Source organism: Ambystoma mexicanum, chromosome 3p (genome assembly GCF_040938575.1).
Source record: "Ambystoma mexicanum isolate Mex_15411 chromosome 3p, UKY_AmexF1_1, whole genome shotgun sequence".
Lineage (NCBI taxonomy): Eukaryota > Metazoa > Chordata > Amphibia > Caudata > Ambystomatidae > Ambystoma > Ambystoma mexicanum.
This window is the reverse complement of record NC_090925.1, coordinates 1,260,907,747-1,260,924,837: the sequence shown is the minus strand read 5'-3', so window position 1 is coordinate 1,260,924,837 and position 17,091 is coordinate 1,260,907,747. Positions and strand designations below refer to the sequence as shown.

Here is a 17,091-nt window from a genome sequence, read left to right as displayed (position 1 = left end):
GGTAGGACTTTCACCTCCAGATGATGGTTTTTGAGGAGGCGGTTTCTCCTGCCCCTTCAAAGAAGGTAAAAAAGGCTTCCGATCTTCTCGAACTTCGTAGAGCCAATAAAGAGTCCACTAAGTTTGCTGCACGCGTGCCTTGAGCCTGGGCAAGAAGGCTTCGATGCTTCCTCGTGAAGCGTCAAAGACCTCAAAGTCTCGAGATGAGCCAAAGCTTAAGCCTCACACCTTTGCTCTTTCGACGGGACTCGCTTCGAGTTCTTCGACGCCAAAGCCGTTGATGTCTTCGACGGTTGTGTCAAAGGTTTTCATACCTTGGCCTAGAACAGACTTTCAAGTCAGTGTTCAATTTTTGAGAAGGAGGTAACTGATCGGACACTTGTCCCTTTAGCCTCGAATTTGGAATGGCCAATGTTCCTGAAGCCTTCATTTCTGGGAAATCCAGGATGCAGCATCAGGTGGACTCATTGAGATGCTTTTGGGCACCTTACCTCTCCAGAGGTTGAATTTGCTAGCCCCGAGCCTACTGCACATGCAGAATCTTCCTACAGGGCAGTCATGGGCAAAGTGACTTAGGCTGACAAAGGCCGGCAGCGGTCTACGAACAGGATGACCTCACAGACATATTCTCGACAAGGGACTTTCTAAAAAGACCCTGTTCTCCCTTTCCAGAAGAGCAGAATCATGGCAAATTGGAAATGTCCTGATACCAATCCTGCAGTCAATAAGGATTTTATTAGGAAGTACAGGCCTTCGCGTATAGAATTGGAGTTCTTATCAATATATCAGTCTCCGGAGAGTCTGGTGGTTCAGGCTGTCACTTCATCAGAAAGCCTGAAAACCGTCCAGAAACAGAAGACTCAGGATTAAGGAGAAAATCCAACTTCCTCCCCAGTGACAACGAAATGCCAGCATCTGTCCTCTCTTTCGAAAAATGCATTAAGCAAGAACTGAAAAAAGTCCAGCTCAGACCTTCGCATAAAAGAAACAATCTCTCACGGGGAGAACAACAAGCCCTCAAATCACTGTCAGGAAACTCCTCTATTGTTATCAAACCAGCGGACAAAGGAGGTGGAGTTGTGGTTCAGAGCAAAGAACAATATAAGGAAATGGTATTGCTATTACTTAATGTAGAGGATAACTACAAAAAACTCCGTAAAGATCCCACACCAGAAATCAAAATGAAAATCAAGGAGACAACTGATTTGGCCATGTTAAATAATTGGATTTCGGACAAAGAAGAAATCTTCCTTAACAACTCTGCGGGTCGTATTCCAGCGTTCTATGCTCTACCCAAACTTCATAAAAATCAGAATACACCTCCGGGAAGACCCATTGTGTCAGGATGTGGTTCGGTGCTTGAACCTGTCTGTCAATTTATTGACTATTTTTTTAAAACCCCTGAGTCAGAAAACTCCCACTTCTCCAGCATGGGGTCTGGCATGGATTCACATGCTCATGAATATTCCCCGTCGTCAGGCTGGGAATCCTCGGTAAAGAAAAAACCAGTATCAGTTTCGTTTCTGATCTGTCTTTCGTAGTAATAACCAATCACTGGTCTCTGCGTCATACTGACCACAGCCAATGACTGCCCTCTACCTAAGCACCGCCTCTGGCAGCCATCTTCAGATTTTTACCGCACGTTCATGTGTTGGGATCCTCGTGCTATTGCTCTCGAGCGTTAGTGCTATTTTTCGCGCTTTTTTCACAAAAACTTCGATTCTTCGGTCAAAAGAGCCTCAAGCTCCACCGATCCTACATCCGATCAACGGGGACCCGTGTCGGATTCATCTGTGCCCCCTCAAGGGTGAAGATTTCGTCGAGCTACACTTCGGAGGACTCCAGAAGCTTCTCAGGCCCCGTCTCGGAGATGGCCCAGGAGAAGGGAAGCTCGACGCCCGGAAAGCTGTTCAGGGTCTGCCCTGGATGCCAGCTGCAGAACGTCTTCAAGGAGGACGAACACTCTTTCTGCCTTTACTGCCTTCATGAGGACAAGACGCACGTGGAGAAGGACTGTGCGTTTTGCGGCAACATGTCGGAACGGACCATGAAGGACCGCCATCAACGTCTCGCCAACTGGCTGGAGGGTAAGAGCCCGTCTGGCGAGAAGAAGAAGAAATCCGAGCGGTCTTCTAAGACCTTTGAGGGCGCCCCGGCGACGGGGGCCCAACATAAGGCCAAGCACCGCGAGTCCGCTGGCACCGGGAGCGCCGAACGGTCGGGCTCTACGGGCGCCAGGCAGGGCGCACCCTCCCCGGCACCATCAACCACGAGCCAACGCTCTGGGTCGGGTAAGAGGAAGGCCGAGCACCCGGCGAAGCTCCTGGAGAGGCCCCGGTCGAGCTCTAAGGCAGAGGAGGAGCGTGGCAGTGCCCCCTCCCTCAAGGATAAGGCGGTGAGCGCACGTAAGGTGGTGAAGGCCTTGATCCATCCGACCAAGCCCTCTATCGAAACGGTCGCGGCGGCCCTGGCTCAGCCTGTGGTGGCTACACCAGTGGTGGCGGCCTCAGGGCCCAGAATCTCCCTGCCTCCTCGGAGGGAGTCTTCCTTTGTGCCCATCGATAGGACCCCCGTGAAACCCTCCGTGGGGAAGAAGAAGGGGGGGCAGGGCGTCGTCGTAGATTCGGCCTCAACCTCAGAAGAGGAGCTGATCGAGGTCTTAAGCCACGGCCTAGGCGTGGAAGAAGGCCAGCCCGTCGGAATGGACCCCGACGCAGGTGACGACGACGACATCGTCTAGGATACCGACGGGGCCCCTGCTCGCCCGTCGGATTCCCCTCTGCCAGCGCCGCAAGACAACTCGGCGGCCATTTTGTTGGCCATACAGTCCTTATGCTCCGAGATAAGGACGAGGCTACCGTTACCGACGGAGGAACCTCTCCCGTCGGGGGATCCAGAACCGGGACCTTCTGGTGTTCCCCCTACCAAGAAAAGAAGGATCCATCCACCACCTCCTTTTCAACCGTCGCGCCCCGTCCAGCCCTCCTCCCCGTCCACCCGAGGGGATGATACGGGGACTGACACGGCAGCGACGGGTACGGACGACGAGGCATACGACGAGGATTTTCCGTCGTCGCCTCCCACCAGGGCTTCTCTGCCCGACGAGATCGGATCTTTCCACTCCATGATCTCCAGGGCTTCCGAGCTTTTCCAACTCTGCCCTGAGGAGAAGAAAAAGGAAGGCTTCCTTTACCAGCGGCGCGAGGCCAAGAGGAAGACGGTCCTCGCAGTGCCTCTGTTGGACGACATTTGGGATGAGGGCCTTTCCCTCCTCAAGAACCCTTCCACGACGCCAGCTAGAAGAGACCGGTACGAGAAGAAGTACCGGGTCCCGGATACGGCCCCCCTATGCCTCCGGGCGCAGCCTACCCCGGACTCCGTCGTCTCCGCGGCAGCCAGGAAGAAAGCGGGGGGGGGTGCGGCCTCCACATCGACTTCCCCGCCGGACGGCGAGGGAAAGAAATTGGATGCTATGGGACGTAGAGTCATCTCGTCGGCAGCGACGACGATTAAAGCGGCCAACGCCTTGGCTATCGTGGCCCGCTACGACAGGGAGCTCTGGTACAAGATAGCTCCCCTGCTGGATTTTCTGCCGGACGACAAGAGGGCGGAGGCCCTTGAGATCCTGCAGGAAGGTGAGGTGGCTTCGGACCACGCCATCACCGTGGCGACGGACATCGCCGACACTGGGTTCCGCCAGCTGGGCAACGGCGTTTGCCTTCGACGTCGTGGATGGCTCAAAGCTACAGACTTTCGGCAGGACGTCCAGACCAGAGTCCTGGACATGCCCTTCGACGGGAACAACCTGTTTGGGAAGACAGTGGACGATTCCCTTCAGGCCATCAAGGCGGATACTGAAACGGCCCGGGCCCTTGGAGTCCTGCAGCAGCGACGGACGCCCTTTCGGAGCGGCGGAGGCAAGGGCGCCTCCAAAGGTTCCGGCGGCGGTTTCGCTTCCTACCGTCAAGCGGCCCGCTCGTCGTCGCAAGAGGCCTACAGAGGACGAGGCAAGTCTAGCGGACCCCGCCGTCGTCGCCAAGGAGGTCAAGGCGGCAAGGCCGCGTCCAAGCAGGATTGAACCGGCCGTGGGGTCGGGCCCCCACCGAAGCACCCCGGTGGGAGGCCGGCTGGCGGGCTTCGTCAGCGTGTGGGAGTCCATCTCCACCGACCGTTGGGTGCTGGACGCCCTGGCCCGGGGCCACGCGCTCGAGTTTCAAAGAAGGTGCCCGCGCGTCCCCCCCGTGGCCAGGAAAGAACTTCACGTCCCTCAGCTTCTCCTGGAGGTAAAGGCGATGCTCAGAAAGGGCGCCATCGAACTCGTCCCAAAGAGGCTTCGGGGCTCCGGAGTCTACTCGCGATACTTCCTCGTGAAGAAGAAGACGGGAGGATGGCGCCCCATCCTAGACCTGCGACGGCTGAACAAGTTCATCAAGGCGCAGAAGTTCCGGATGGTCACCCTCCAGCACGTCCTGGGTCAACTGGAGGAAGGAGACTTCCTATCGTCGTTGGATTTGGAGGATGCCTACTTCCACATTCCCATCCTAAAGGGGCACCGAAAATTCCTCAGGTTCGTGGTCCAAGGGCGTCATTACCAGTTCAAAGCCCTTCCCTTCGGACTACGGTCGGCACCCAGGGTATTCACCAAGTGCCTCGCACCGGTGGCGGCGCAGCTGCGCCGCGAGGGGATTCACGTCTACCCCTACCTGGACGACTGGCTCATCCGCGCCAAGACGAGGGATCTCGCCGTGGTCCACACGGCAAGGACCGTCCAACTCCTCACGGACCTGGGATTCTCCGTGAACTACGCCAAATCCCACCTGGTGCCCGCGCAAGTCGCACTGTTTCTGGGAGCGAGGCTCGACACAGTGTCCCTTCTGGCCTCCCCGTCGGAGGAGAGGACCAGGACCATCTTGGGCAAGGTGCAACGGATGTTGGTGGCCGACGCGGCCAAAGTGAGGTCCATCAAGTCCCTCCTCGGGATGATGTCTTCCTGCATCTACCTCATCCCCATGTGCAGGCTCCGGATGCGCCCGTTGCAAGAATTCCTGGATGCGCGCTGGATCCAGACGACGGGCAGCTTCGAGGAAAGGATCAAGCTCGACGAGAGTTTCCGACGAGCGATACGGTGGTGGGGCACCCGCGCGCATCTGACGGCGGGCATGGACTTCCAGACCCCAGCCCCCCAGGAGACTGTGACCACGGATGCCTCCCTGGAAGGGTGGGGAGCGCACACCGAAAATCTGCACGCAAGGGGACTCTGGCTCCCGACGGAGAGGTCCCTGCATATCAACGTCCTGGAGCTCCGTGCAGTGTTTTGGGCCCTCAGGTCCTTCCTTCCGTCCCTCAAGGGCAAGGTGGTGAGGATCTTCACCGACAACACCACCACCATGTTTTACATCAGGAAACAGGGCGGAACCAGGTCCCCAGCGCTGTCCAAGGAGGCGCAGGACCTGTGGCATTGGGCCGTCGCCCAAGGGATCTTTCTGGTGCCGTTTCATCTGGCAGGGATAAAAAACACCATCGCCGACTCACTCAGCAGGGAGCTGCGCTCGTGCCACGAGTGGGAACTACGGCAGGATCTGGTGGATCGCCTCTTCCGACGGTGGGGCACACCCCAGATCGACCTGTTCGCGACGGCGATGAACACCAAGTGCCGGAGGTTCGCCAGCAGGTTTCCCCAGACGAGGAGCATGGGCGATGCCTTCTCGTTCCCCTGGGAGGGCCTGTTCCTCTACGCGTTCCCTCCCTTGCCTCTGCTAATCCGGCTCGTCAACCAGCTCAAGAGGTCACGGTGCAGGATGATCCTCGTCGCACCTGCGTGGCCGAGGCAGATATGGTTCCCGGACCTTCTGGACTTGTCAGCGTCCCCGCCGATCAAGCTGCCGGCGGACGCGGATCTACTCTCCAGGGAAGGAGGCGCCATCCTCCACCACGACCCGAAGTCGCTGAACTTGCAGGCCTGGCTCCTGCAGCGCTAGAGTTTGGAGGATACGACATACCGGCCGATTGCAGAGAGGTTCTTGCAAAGGCCAGGGCGTCCTCGACTCTTAAATGCTACGGACACAAATGGAAGAGGTTCTCTGTCTGGTGCCACGCACAGAAGATTAACCCTCTACGGATTACGGCTCCCCAAGTACTGCCGTACCTGCTGACGCTGGCCAAAGCTGGTCTGGCACACGCGTCCATCAAGATTCATCTTGCTGCGATCTCCCGATACACCAGAACCACGGGGCGGACGTCCTTGTGGTCTCATCGTCTGGTGAAAGAGTTCATGAAGGGACTGTTCAGATCGTTCCCGCCGGTGAAGGCTCCGGCCCCGGCGTGGGAGCTCAACGTGGTGCTGATCAAGCTCATGGGACCTCCGTTCGAGCCTCTGCACTCGGCCCCGTTGAAGTTTCTATCGTGGAAAACAGCTTTTCTTGTGGCCATCACCTCCGCACGACGAGTGGGAGAGATCCAGGCCCTTTCCTGCAAGGCCCCGTACTTGACTTTCCACGACACGAGGGTAGTGCTCAGGACGCACCCCTCCTTCATGCCCAAGGTACCGTCGGACTTCCATCTCAACGAACCCTTGGTGTTACCTGTGTTCTTCCCGTCGCCTTCGTCGCCGGCTGAGAGGACTTTGCACTCGCTGGATGTAGCTAGAGCGCTGAAGTTCTACGTGGACCGCACGAAGGGTTTTCGGAAGACGTCACAACTCTTTGTGAACTTTGGACCTGTCAATCAGGGGAAGGCTCTCTCGAAGGCTTCCATCTCCAGATGGCTCTCCGGCTGTATCATGTGCTGTCACCGGTTGGCAAACCGACCGCTGCCTGGCCATCCGAGAGCCCATTCCACCAGAGCGATCGCAGCTACCACGGCGTTCCTATCTGGTGTGCCCCTGCTGGACATATGCAGGGCTGCTACGTGGAGGTCGACGCACACCTTCACGAAATTCTACTGCGTCGACCGGGATTCCAGGGAGGAGTCCAGGGTCGGCCAAGCAGTGCTGCGCAACCTGTTCGCCTGAGGTGAGCCTGTTGAGGAGGTAAGATGCTTAATGTTGAGTTGATGTGATGCTTAATGTTGAGCCTTTGCCACCTCCCGTGGTTGTGCATGTGTGTACTGCTATGTATTCTTTATTCATGAGCATGTGAATCCATGCCAGACCCCATGCTGGAGAAGGAACAAGTTACTTACCTGTAACTGTTGTTCTCCAGCATGGGTCTGGCATGGATTCACATGCGAACCCTCCCTCCTACCCCTCTGCGGCTCTTCACTTGGTCATACTGCCACTTCACGTGCTTCCAAATCTGAAGATGGCTGCCAGAGGCGGTGCTTAGGTAGAGGGCAGTCATTGGCTGTGGTCAGTATGACGCAGAGACCAGTGATTGGTTATTACTACGAAAGACAGATCAGAAACGAAACTGATACTGGTTTTTTCTTTACCGAGGATTCCCAGCCTGACGACGGGGAATATTCATGAGCATGTGAATCCATGCCAGACCCATGCTGGAGAACAACAGTTACAGGTAAGTAACTTGTTCCATATCTGCGCGACACAATGGCAACAATAAACAAGTTCGAACAGCAACCATTTAATCCTGCAGAAGATATCTTAGTGACTATGGACATCAATAGCCTTTACACCAGCATTCCCCAAGAAGCTGCGGTTGAATGCATTAGGCATCATCTTACCCATCATATGTCCCAAACAAGAGTTCCTATCAATTTTATAGTTGAACTACTGGAATTGGCTCTTACGAACAACTTCTTCCAATTTGAAGAGACTTTCTACCTGCAAATTCGAGGCACAGCCATGGGGGCAGCCTTTGCCCCGAGCATGGCAGTTATATTCATGGCTGAATATGAATACAATCATGTCCTCAACATATGTAATCCATTCCTGGACAATATAATGCTTTGGCATAGATATATTGACGATATCATCTTCATCTGGAAAGGAGAGAATAACACCCTTATGGAGTTCTTTGGATGGATTAATAATCGCACGGAAGAAATCAAATTTACCATCTCCAGCAGTAATACTAGCATCAACTTTCTGGACCTTACCATCAGACCTAAGAATAATATTTTGGAATGCACCATGTTCAAGAAGGAAACAGATCGCAACACAGTGCTCCATTATAAAAGCAACCAACCGCGCAACCTGAGAAACAACTTGCCCTATGGCCAGTTTCTTAGAATACGCAGAAACTGCACCGATACAGAAGAGTTTAAAATAAACGCAGCAGCCCTTGAAACTAAATTGAAAGCTCGAGGATACCCCAAAAAACTCCTCAGAGATACTCAAAAGAGAGCCAGATTCACACCGAGAGAAGTACTCCTCACACCTAAAATCCAGGACACCCAACAAGACATCATGGCATGTGTCACCACTTTTGGCCCCATTACTACAAAACTTAGAGGAGCCATTAAAAAATTCTGTCCACTTATACAACTAAGTTTACCCCAGGAACCGCTGCCTAGAATGGCACTCAAAAGATCTAAAAATTTGAGAGACATGCTCACGCATGCCAGATTAACCAAAACAAGCACTAGATCTACTCTATGGAACTTGAGAGAGATCAATGGCCACCATCCATGTGGGAACTGCACTGTGTGCAAACAGACGAAGAAAATGAACTCCTTCATGATTGGCAACAAGGAATGGAAACTCAAGCATTTTTCCAACTGTAAGACCTGCAATGTAATCTACATCATAGAATGCCCTTGCAAATTACGGTATGTGGGCCAAACATCGAGACCGGTACAAAAAAGAATTGGGGAGCACCGCTCGAGAATTCGTTGTAAAACTGTAGCGGCCCCACTAGTTCCACACTTTCTTGAAATGCAACACGGCCCAGATAGCTTCTTTTGGTGGGTAGCGGATAAAGTGAACAATACCAGCAACATTACCAACTCTTTGAATTTCAAAGAAAGCTGGTGGATGTATAAACTTCAAACGATTTCTTCAGGACTCAATGAAATAGAACCCCATCGCCAATTCTAATACGTGTTCTTGGTGACATGAGGGTCCAGTTGGGTATTTTTTCCCCCTTTTCTGCCCTTCCGCGATTTTGCGAGCACTCGGGTCCTGGGACACTATTTCCCTCGCGCATGCGCAGGCAACCAGCGTCTGCCGCGGTTGCGCAGAAAACCAGTGTCTGACACTCCTAGATATGCGTCGTGCTTTCCATGCGCATGCGTAGGCAACTAGCGTTTGCCACGCATGCGCAGGAAACCAGTATCGGGTATTTCTGGGCATGCGCCGTACAGCAGGGTGCACACAGCTTCACTCTGTGTTCCACCGAGCTGCCGATTGTACGCGGACGCCGGAGCCCACCCGATTCAGGTACTTCAAGTTCCCTCCCTTGTGTCATTGCACCCGTCTAGGCGAACAGCGCTCTCCCTCTTACTCACGGGAGGCATAGCCCCTTATCACTGCAGTTGCAATCCATGTGGCAAAATCTATACTGACCACGGTCTTCTCTCCTCTTTACAGCCTTCAGCTGTCTCTGCACACCGTTGTTCTCCAGTTTCCCAAGTCGGCAATTTGGGCACCTCGCCAGTTGTATTGCTCGGTTGCCGAGACCATCACCTAGCTAACTCCAGGTAATTTTCCAGGTAATTTTCCTGTTACACCTCCCATTTACCAACATTCTTACCCCTATTTATAACACAGGGGTCCCACTGATGCAAGAGCCCCAATTTCTCTTACATTTGTTTTCCAGCTCCTCCATGTTAGAAGCAGCTTCTACATTTTCCACCAGAGTTATCCATTGGAATTTGCAATTTTAACCACCAGGCCACTACCCAGGACTCCGTCCTGGCTAAGGCCAGTACTTGACCAACAATATGAGTCTACCAGAGCTCTCCCGTTTTAATTAGTGTGTCCTTTTTGTACGAATTTTATTATATTCTGTATGTGGAGTTCTTTTGTATACCATGTCCTGACATGACATTAGGTGCGCTAACCACAGCACCTCTTCCTCTTCCACAGGGGTTTCCAAATCCTTGGCTCCATGAAGAAGGCTGTGATCCACTGTCTAGCCGAAACGTCCTGGGACACTTCCCCCCTTGGGGTTAACAGGTCCCTGTTTTCCAATTGGTTTTGATTTATGTCAGTGACGTCGATCTACTTTGGTCACCCTCCAGCCTGGCTTTTGTTAGACCTATCCAAGGTTTTGTGTTAGAGCAACACAAAATGCTCTATTGATCTATGCATCAATGTGTTTTTGCTGTTTACATGTCTGAATGTGTGATGTGAAATAATGAATATTTTGTATAATGCAATTTAATGCAATGGTTGTATCATTTACAGGTCTATATGACCTTTGTTTGTTTAATAATGAACATTTGACTGAGGAGAAAAAATAATAAAGACTCCCAGTCGTATATCAATTAAGTGTTTTGTGGTATACACTCTTTCTCCCTGGTACCTCTCCATCTTTCCTTTGGATTTATATGAATAAGTACCATAACAAAGGATTAGATACAGAACAAATTTTATTTGCATTTTAATAACTTGCAATCAGCTTTGACTGTTTCAGCCAGGACCACCCCCCTTGTGTTTTCTTGTCACTTCATCAAGAGCAGCTGCCTATCCTATAATTCCCCCGATAGGGACGATAAAAGGTTTGATACCCTAGCAGAGATTTCTCAGCCAGCAGTATGGCATTATAATCCATCAATGCCACATGTGCCTTGGCTACATTTACATTCAAGTGGTGGCTATGGCTGCTGAACACATCCTGAATGGTAAAGAAATGAAGGTTTTTTAACATTGTAAAGGATGGCAAAGCCGCTATGTGCCAGTCGCTCCAGTCTGGAGTGGATTCAGCTGACAGTATCAGCCGAGCGATTGCAGCCAGTATGGTCTCACGTAGATTTGCCTGGTTGCGTAAGTCTGGCTTTGCGCCAGATCCCCAAGCAAGGCTGTTGAACATGCTTCTTGACTGATCCTATTTTTTGGCTCCAAGGCTGATGAAAGCTTAGAAAAGCTTTAGTCCTCAAAAGCAGCGGCAAAATCGCTTGGTGCAGCAATTGGACAGCCGCAACAGAACTGTAGCCAAAGGCTAGTTTCTCCCATTCTTGAGATGACCTCCCAATTGTCCTCCAGGGAGTCAGTCCTTCGAGGATCCGGATCGGCTCCTTTTACAAGTGGTTTGTATCCTGCTAGAGAAGGGTGCTATAATGGCAGTGCCTGTAGCGGAGAGGAACCGTCACTCCGCTTACTTCTTAATACCCGAGAAGGACGGAGGACTGTGACCCATCTTAGACTTGAGATGCTTGAACAAGTTCTTTAGTAAGGACAAGTTCAAGATGGTCTCTCTTTCTCAGATCCTCCAGGCCCTCCAGCTCCGGGGATGGATGCTATCATTGGACCTTCAGGATGCTTACTTCCATGTGCGTTTTTCTCATGCTCAGGAAGTACCTGAGGTTCTCCATTGACAGTACTACTTTTAAATTTCGGGTTCTGCCATTCGGGTTCACCTCCGCCCAGGGTTTTCACCAAGTTGATGGCAGAAGTGGCAGCATATCTGAAGGGGGGAGGGATCCACATGTACCCCTACCTGGACGATTAGCTGGTGAGAAGAAGTCTGAGCGGTCTTCTAAGACCTTTGAGGGCGCTCTGACGACGGGGGGGCCCAACAGAAGGCAAAGCACCGAGAGTCCTCAGGCACCGGGAGTCCCGTTGGGTCAGGCTCCTCGGCTACCAGGCTGGGTGCAATGTCACTGATGCAGTCAACCACGAGCCAACGCTCGGGCTCGGTGAACAGGAAGTCGGAGAACCCGGGTAATCTTCGGGAGAAGCCCCGGCCGGTCTCGATGGAGAAAGCCAAGGGGGAGCGAGGCAGTGACCCTCCCCCCACGGGGAAGGCCTCTGAAACGCCTAAGGTTGTGAAGGCCAGATTAACCCGGCTAAGGCCTCGATTGAGGAAGTCGTGGCGTTCCTGGCGAAGCCTGCAGAGGCGACCTCAGCGGAGACAGCCTCTAGGCCTAGAGTTTCTCTGCCATCCCGGAGGGAATTGTCTTTCCAACCGATTGAAAAGACCCCCGTGAAGCCCTGGGCCGAGAAGGAGGGGGGACGTGTTCATCTCGGTGGACTCAGATACCTCCTCCGTGGACGAGCTGTCGTTCATCAGGGCAGTCCTGGACAAGAGGTTTGAAGAGGCTAGGGCCTGCGGGAAGGATCCCGACGAGGCGGATGTGGAGAGTGAGGGGGGGCGACGAACGGCAGGTTGACAAGGAACCGGGGGAGCCTCTACCGACGCTCCCGTCGCAACCGATGCCAACACCGTTGGACAGGTCAGAAGACTTCTTGCTGGCACTGCACACCCTGTGCAGAGAGATAAGGACACCAAGCGGAGGCGAGCCCATCCACCCTCACATTCCCATCCTTCACCTCCATCCCCTCCACCGAGGGATGAGACGGAGACTGAGACGACTGGGACGGACGGCGGTGGAGACGACGGAACAGATCTCCCATCGCCCCATCCTTGGGCTTCCCCTCCCGGCGAAATGGGCTTGTTTCATGCCCTGATCGCCAGGGCCTCAGAGCTTTTCCAGTTATGCCCCACAGAGCAGAAGGAGGAGGGATTCCTTGATCAACTACGAGAGGCCAAGAGGAAGACCGTACTCTCAGTCCTGCTTTTGGATGACATCTGGGACGAGGGGCTGTCCCTTCTGAAGAACCCATCCACGGCCCTTGCGAAGAGAGACCAGTACGAGAAGTAGTACCGGGTTCCAGATTCCGCTCCTATGTGCCTCAGAGCATAGCCGTCCCCGGACCCAGTGGTCTCCGCGGCGGCCAAGAAGAAATCGGCAGGGGCGACGGTATCTACTTCCACTTCCCCGCCGGACGGCGAGGGGAAGAAGCTGGACGCCATGGAATGTCGGGTCATCTGGTCGGCAGCGACTACGACCATTAAGGTGGCCAATGCAAGGTACAATGGGCGAGGTACAGTGGCTGTTAACCATGGAAGTTGCCCAGGGTGTGGTCCGTTAAGTCCCTGCTTGGCATGATGTCGTCATGCATCTACCTCGTGCGACTGTACAGGTTGCGGATGTGGCCGCTGCAGGAGTTCCTCGACGCCCGGTGGATACAAGCAGCGGGAAGCTTCGAAGACAAGATGTCCATCAACGGGACTTTCCGTCAAGCGATCCAGTGGTGGGACACCCGCGCGCACCTCGTGGCGGGCATGGCCTTCCAGACCCCAGCGCATCAGGAGACGGTGACGACTGACGCCTCCCTGGATGGATGGGGCACGCACACCGGAGATCTCCACGCAAGAGGTCTTTGGCTCCTGGAGGAGAGGTCACTGCACATCAACGTCCTGGAGCTTCGGGCCGTGTTCTGGGCCCTTCCTTCCATCCCTCAAGGGCAAAGTGCTAAGGGTCTTCACCGACAACACCACCACAATGTTCTACACCCGGAAGCAGGGGGGCACCAGATCCCCAGCTCTCTCCAAGGAAGCACAGGATATGTGGCACCGGGCCATCGTCCAAGGTGATGTTCCTGGTACCCTTTCACCTGGCAGGACTCACTCAGCGGGGAGCTGCACTCCTGCCACGAATGGGAGCTTCGGCAAGATCAAGTGGGTCTCCTATTCCAACGATGGGGCAATCCCCAGATCAATCTGTTCTCGACAGTGACGAACACCAAGTGACTGAGGTTAGCCAGCAGGTTTCCCCAGCGTGGGAACATGGGGGGGGGGGATGCATTCTCCTTCCCCTGGAACGGCCTGTTCCTCTATGCGTTCCCACCGTTGACGTCGCTTCTGCGACGCATTTGCGACTCATCAATCAACTCAGACGGTCCCGGTGCAGGATGATCCTCGTCGTACCGGCGTGTCCGAGGCAGATATGGTTCCCGGACCTTCTGGACATGTCAGCGTCCCCTCCAGTCAAGCTGCCGACGGACACAGATCTTCTCTCCAGAGAAGGAGGCGCCATTCTTCACCACGACCCAGAGTCGCTGAACTTGCAGGCCTGGCTCCTGCAGCATTAGAGTTTGGAGTCTGATATCCCGGCGGACTGCAAGGAGGTGCTTGCCAAGGCCAGGGCTTCTTCGACTCTCAAGTGCTATGGACATAAATGGAAGAGGTTCTCTGTCTGGTGCGGTGTACAGAAGATCAAACCTCTACGGATTACGGCCCCTCGTGCTGCCGTACTTGCTGTCGCTGGCCAAGGCAGGGCTGGCACATGCCTCCATCAGAATTCATCTGGCGGCTATCTCCCGCTACACCAGAACTCCAGTGCGGTCATTGTTGTGGTCCCACCGCCTGGTGAGGAGTTGATTCCCCAAAAGCCACGCAAGAATATGCCTTGGTTCAGGATTAAGCTTCCTACCCATAGTTTCCGATCAGTTTTGCACCCTTCTTGTGCTACACCAAAAACCTTTGCCCCTAAGAACAGCCGCCATGTAGCACAGAAACGGCATTGGTCGTTACCTTGGAGAAACACTCCTTCAGCGTTCTTGCAGTCAGGTGTATTCACACGTTAAGCCTTGTTCTCTGTATTACTTGACTTCGCATCGTACTTATGCTCCGCCTTTTCGTTTGTTCCCTGCTTCTGAATTTGTGTTCTACAGCCCTTGCTACCTTGTCTTGAACTACTCTCTGAAATCTTTGACCCGGCTACGTCCCACGGAACTCCTTTGTCTTGCCCTTACCTGTTGCTTGGAAAACCTGTTGCCGACTCGGACCGAATTCGACCCACTCCTCCTGCTGAACTGTACTTCTGCTGCCCGTAAGGTAACCGAGCTGGAACTCCCGACCATTCTACTCATCGAGCATTTAACCTTGCTTCAGTCATACATACCTACCGACTTCTTTTGTTTCCGCTGGTCTGCTGAACCACTCTACGTGCACTACGCACATTTCATCCTCACAAACTTATCTGCTGTCTCCTGCTCCGCTGGTCTCCGGACTGTAGGAACTGTTAGGCGTCCGCGTTCTGGCGGGTGCCAGGTGGTTGCTGGAACTTGGATTTTTCTTGGGAACAACACTAGGTGTCCTCGTGCCTGCGTGTGTCAGGTGGATAATTGCTTCACGGGAACTCGGACATTTTCTACTGGTAACATTCCAACACGGTTTTGTTTAATCCTGCATTCACTTCCCCGTTACTATGGTAAGAATTGTGTTCATTATTCTCTCATTGTGACATACTATTGTTTTCTTGGTTTACTCAACCCATCTACCATTATCCATTTTCATAGGATACGTCCATTCTCAGCTCAGGAACATTGACCTTGTATTGGAGTCTTGTTTTCTAAACAAGGTATTTATTTTGTGATTCTGGTGGTTAGCTATTTACTTGCTCACGCTGGTACTAATTTTGACCTTCCTTTACAGGTCAGCGGTATCCTGTGACGTCCATCCATCTTTCGGTCAATTAACTCCTCAGGCGATTGTTTTTACATCCCTGAGGGGTGCATTGGCAGAAGAACTTGTCGGCTACACGACGGGTTCAACTGCTGGAACAGAACTCCTGCCAGGAATTCTACAGAGTTCTGACAGTTCTGCTCGTCCCCGCCGGTGAAGGCTCCGGCCCCGGCGTGGAAGCTCAACGTGATGCTGACCAGGCTCATGTGTCCGCCATTCGAGCCTTTGCATTCAGCGCTGCTGAAATTCCTATCGTGGAAGACTGCGTTTCTTGTGGCCATCACCTCCGCACGACGAGTGGGAGAGATCCAGGCCCTCTCCTGTAAAGCCCCATACCGGACATTCCACGAGAAGAGGGTAGTGCTGAGGATGCACCCCTCCTTCATGCCCAGGGTGCCATTGGACTTGGTGTAGCCTGTTTTCTTCCCGTCGCCGGCTGAGAGGACTTTGCACTCGCTGGATGTGGCTAGAGTGCTGAAGTTCTACGTGGACCGTACAAAGAGTTTTTGGAAGACATCACAGCTGTTTGTGAACTTTGGCCCTGTGAACCAAGGGAAGGCCCTCTCCTAGGCTTCCATCTCCATCTGCTCAGGCTGGCTTCATGCCAGGTAGGGGCACGGAAAGTGTGCTTGTTTCTGTACAAGACATGTCCAGATTAGTCGATGCGGGTGGAGTCGGTGCATTAATTCTGTTGGACCTGTCAGCCACGTTTGACACGGTTGACCACCCCATTCTGCTTTCACGCCTGGCTCAGATTGGGATATCAGGCCCAGTTCTTGCGTGATTTACCTCCTTTCTCTCAGACCGTACTCGGACTCTTGCCATGCCCCCTTTTCTCTCTTTCTTGACCCCTCACTTGTGGTGTCCCACAGGGATCCTCGCTTTCCCCGATCCTGTTCAATATCTATGTCTGGGCATTGGTCTGCCTCATCCGCTCCTACGGACTCAATTGTTATTCTTATGCTGACGACACCCAAATCCTGATCCATCTTGATAATATCAGGCTGGGATCTCGTCATGCCTTCATGACTGTCTGAAGGCGGTTGGGGACTGGATGGATCAGAAATGGCTTAAACTTAACGGCGATAAAACTGAGGTAATGGTAGTGGGCTGTCCCTTGGACCCCTCACTGTGGACCCCTGCTTTCTGGCTCACTTCTTTGGGCCCTCTTCCCAGTCCAGTCGGTAAATTAAAAAATCTGGGTGTCATTCTTTCTGCCTCCCTCTCTATGTCCAACAAGGTCACGGCTGATACCAGAAGCCATTCGTCCCCCTGTGGTGGCTGCGTTAGTCCTTACACGCTTGGATTACTGCAACTCTCTATATCTATCGCAACTGATTGGCCTAATGCAGCGGATTCAGCACATGCAGAACCTGGCGGCCAGGTTAGCCACTGGCTCTCCTTACGGCGCTCATATCTCGCCAGTGCTCCATCGACCCCACTGGCTTCCAGTGGCCCAACGTGTTCATTTTAAGTCACTGTGTATTGTCCACCGTGCGGTTCACGGCCAAGGAGCTGAGTTTTTGCAGTCCAAATTCCTTTGTTACATCCCTGAACGTGACCTACGCTCCTCCACTACTAACCTACTTATTGTCCCATGGTTTAACCGTGAAAAGGTTGGCGGCAGGGCCTTTTCCATTGCAGCCTCCAAACTCTGGAATGACCTTCCTCTCACTTAGGAGTACTCCCAATCATCTTGGTTTTAAAAGAGCTCTTAAGAGCA

At 53.3% G+C, this 17,091-nt stretch overlaps 1 protein-coding gene across 1 annotated transcript in view; it reads left to right on the top strand.

Annotated features, from left to right (window-relative positions):
* Positions 1 to 17,091, top strand: part of RANGAP1 (Ran GTPase activating protein 1) — a 1,265,070-nt gene that overhangs the window by 209,562 nt on the left and 1,038,417 nt on the right. The window lies entirely within an intron of this gene.